Raw genomic sequence first — 4,263 nt, forward strand, 5'->3', positions numbered from 1 at the left:
ATAATTAGCAGGGATAGTGAATGTAAGGCTGTTTGTCTCTTTCCCCTCTGGTCACAGATAAACACTCATAATACCCATTCATTGAAATGTCCTAATGTTAATGGGAAGTCATTAACCAGAAAGAAAGCGAGCTCCTTCTGCCTCCGGAGATCATCTCTGCTGGGACACGACATGAGACATCAGAAAGCCTTGGACAGGAGGGAGACCAGAGCTGGTGGTATTAGGTTTGCTCCTACAATTTTCTTTGACTGGTCCAGCAGGGCAACTGTCTTCTAGACCCTTGGTCAGGTCACTTGCATCTTTTTTTTTTTAATAAAAAATTGTATATATTTAAGGTGTACAACATGATCATATATATACATTATATGTATTATATATGTAGTGAAATGATTACAGTCAAGCTAATGGACACATCTCCTGATCTGGTTATCAGTTTTGTGTGTATGCTGAGACCGTCAGCAACCTACTGTCTTAGAAAACATCCTGTATTCAATGCAGTATTACCACCTACAGTCATCATGCCACACGTTAGATCTCTAGGCTTATTCATCTTTGAGGTACTGCTTGGGTAAGGAGCTAGATTTGACTTCCCTTGTGTGTGCCGTGTCTGCTTTAAATATTGGAGTCCAATGATCTTGTAGGTTCAGATACCATATTTTGTGATAGTAATGCATCTTTGAGATTTGGGCTCTTTATAATACCCTTATGCAGCGAGATCTGCACTGTTGGACCCATGCTACTTGGAACACATGCCGTGTTCCTCACAGGCTGGTATGTCGCTGTTCATTCAGTCACTGTTGAGTTAAAAAGCATCGTGCCTTTCATAATCAGGGACAATCAGGGAATACATCAGTTGTCAGTTTGCTGTGTGACCTGCAGTTCATCGGCAGTGTTGCTCGAGCACTTAAGTTCTTGTAGGAAGCAGTCAATTGCCCTGAGCACGGTCCTGGACATCAGATGATCAAATTCAGTTCCAGGCAAGACCGTGAGAGTGTTAGCTCAATGCACCCAATTAGTGATACGTCTCAAGGGCATAGCGTAATTACTTATTTTCCTAAATAACACAGACACGCTTGGACTTAATTAGGATAGTTTCACTGGGAAATAGAATCATGGTAATTTCCAAGTTTGTGTATCTCATTAATGAGATGTGCTAAGTCTTATTGGCATTTCTGTGAGATGCCTTTATGTTTAAATCATTCTCTAAATTGTTAATGTCATCTGTGGAAGCAAAACATGTCCAGATTTTCTTCTGGAGGTGAAGTCTCTGTGTGGTGGGGAAGTCTCAGGGCTGAAGCATCCAGGTGACAAAGCTTGCCTGAGCAAACAAAAGAAACCAAGAAATAAGTATGCCCGTGTGTGTCTATAAAACATCAGCATTCAGTTTGTTATCCACCTTTTAAACATCCGTAGAGTGGGACTTTTTTCACCAGGAGTCTGAAAAGCAGAACCCACCAATAGCCAAGAGTCTTAAATTTAAGACCTAACTCTGCCCCTGGGAATCTCCATGACCTTGCCTTAGAGTTATTTCACTTTGCATTTCTCCATCTTGTTCACTTGTAAAATAAGTGGGCCATTCATTTATTAACTACTGTGTGCTGAGCACTGTGCTCATTATTAGGAAAACAGCGGCTCATGTGGGGAGGTGAGGTTTCTAATTTCCAGGACTTTATATTCTAGCAGAAAAAGCAACAGACACATAGATGAATAAATAAACGAGTAATGAAGCTAAGGACAATTTGATGATGCCAAACAATCAGGTAATGTAATTGAAGTAGACTGGAGGAAGGTGGGGGGGGTGGCTTTAGGAGGAAAGTCAGGGAAAACGTCTCTGAGAGTGGTAACATTTGAGTAGCAATTTGAATAACGAGGAGTCAGCTATAGAAGTTTTGGAGTAAGAACATAGCAGGCAGACAGAAAGGCAGAATTCCCTGAGGTGGAAACTTACTGATTTCTGAAAATCTCTTCAGCCATAAATTTCAGTGATTTCTGCTCTTTCCACTTCTACATGGTCACCCACGTATGGTATCGAGGTTCTTTACCATCACTGGCTGGATTTTATTTAATTGAGCTTTACCTCTCATTCAAGGTATCTTGTCATTCGCTGAATGTGTCTAACTAATTAATGTGTTTCTGGTCCCTCCCCGGATTCTTGGAATTTATTTCCACCATTCTCAGTCTGGTGTATCCCCCCCTTCCTTGCTAGCTTCCCGGTGTGACCAGCCAGTTGATAGGAAAGCATAGAGGGACAAACCTCACGGATGCCTGTATGTAGATGCACTCCAGGTCACCAGCATGTCCTAGAAAACATCCAAGTGAAATGTCATTCATCTAGTATTTGCAGCGAGGTATGACCATGAATTGCTCCCGCATTTCTAGACAGTGTTGATAAGATTGACACTGAGGAAGATTAGAACAAGGCAGACACTGATCAGGTAAAGCAATACCTCCGATGGGAAGCAGGAAGCGATGGGAGGGTCTACCTGGCATCTAGAAATACATCCATCAGTGACTATGCCCTCTTCCACTCTGCGCACTGCGCCATAGCGTTTGGCTGCCGTCACTCCATACCTGGTGCTGGTGGATGCGTTCCTTCTTTGGTCCCCGAATCAAAATGCTTCAGTGGCAACAGAACAGCTAGGTACTAGTGGGGTGACCTTGAAAAAGATAATTCAACTTTGTGTTCCCCTTAAAATAGGAGTCAGTAGCAGCATCTACTCGCAGGGTTGTAAGAGATGATGCATGCCAAGTGCTGAACATAGCCCCAGCAGAGGACACCTGTGGTCATCACCAATGTCATTGTCTTCGTCTTGTCGCCATCATTCTCAATTGTCACTTCAATTGGTGCCTTTTCAACAAAGCATTCTGCGACCACCCTGTTTAAAATAAGGACCACCCTGTTTAAAATAACAATCGTAGTCTTCACTCTTTATCCCCTTCTCCTTCTTTTTGCGGCTTCTTCCCATTTGTTACCAATGACATGTTATGTATTTATTTGATTAGCTGCCTGTTTCTCTCTCTACAAATAAATAATAAGCTCCATGATCTTAGGGACCTCAATTTCCTCTCTGGTATCATCAGTGTCTGGATAAGTGCTTGGCATATTGTTGGTGCTCAATAAATACTTGCTGATTAAACAAAGCAATATTATCCCCATCTATTACGCCCGACTGCGGTGCGGCTATGGTTGAGGTTTACAGACTGGCCATGGGTTGGGTCAATAGCGCAGAGAATTTTTAGCTCTTCTCAGCATGTCCCCAGTTGCAGAATGAGCTGACAAGGAATTGGGATCACTACTGTAGACTGCCATCTCATGGACAAGCCAGCTTCAGCTCTCTAAAGAGAAAGTCTTTCCAATAGGCTAAGCACTCTATAGATGGAAGGAACTAGGCTACTACATGACGAGGTCTGCATGCATATTGATGCCATGTTGTGACATCAACATACTCCCCCACCTCCTCGTTCTCTGCTGAGCTCAGATGAAACAAAACCCCGGTCGACACAGGCAGGAGAGATGCAGGCTTGGTGAGATGATGAACCCCCTCTCCTCCGTGGGGAGGGGGATGCTAGGGAACACCTGTAATCTTCGATTCTGATCGAGGGCTGATAAATCATCATTGAAAGTGGAAAAAGAACAGGCAAGTGATGAACTGAGGCAGTGTTTAGGAGTTTTGGAAACCTTGGTATGCGAATCACTAATCTGTGTCCTGAAGAGGGTGATTAATCAAAATCCCAAGCAATTAAAAATAATAATACATTTCTGGATTTAATTTAATATAGCTTGCTGAATTTTGCCTGACCATGGATTCCAATTTGGAAGCCTTTTGTTTTTCTTACTTCAATCTGTGAAATATCCTGTCTTCTTAAGCCTGAGTTTATTTTCTTGTAAATGAACTTATTAAAATGCAACAAAAATTAAATAAGCCTAATTAATTTAACTTTTAAAAAAGTAATATTTTTAGGGAGTAACTGAAGGGAATATTATCTAACACATTCACACTAATTTATTTCTGTTGTGTGCATCAGAAGTATTAAGTGACTAGGTTCACGTTCCCTCAGCAGATTAATACTTGTGTTCTAATGGAAAACGGAGTTAATCAGAAAACCCCCTCTAGCAGCATGGGATGAGTAGGTCACAGGAGACTGTCTTTGTAGATAATTAAAGTTCAGGTTTAGACTTTTTTTTCTAGAAATGTCTGATTGGATCATTTTTAGTTTACAGTAAATATCAGAATATTTGGCAGGTGGATCTCCCTTTTTTTT

This window comes from Neomonachus schauinslandi, chromosome 14 (assembly GCF_002201575.2).
Source record: "Neomonachus schauinslandi chromosome 14, ASM220157v2, whole genome shotgun sequence".
NCBI classification, from domain to species: Eukaryota; Metazoa; Chordata; class Mammalia; order Carnivora; family Phocidae; genus Neomonachus; species Neomonachus schauinslandi.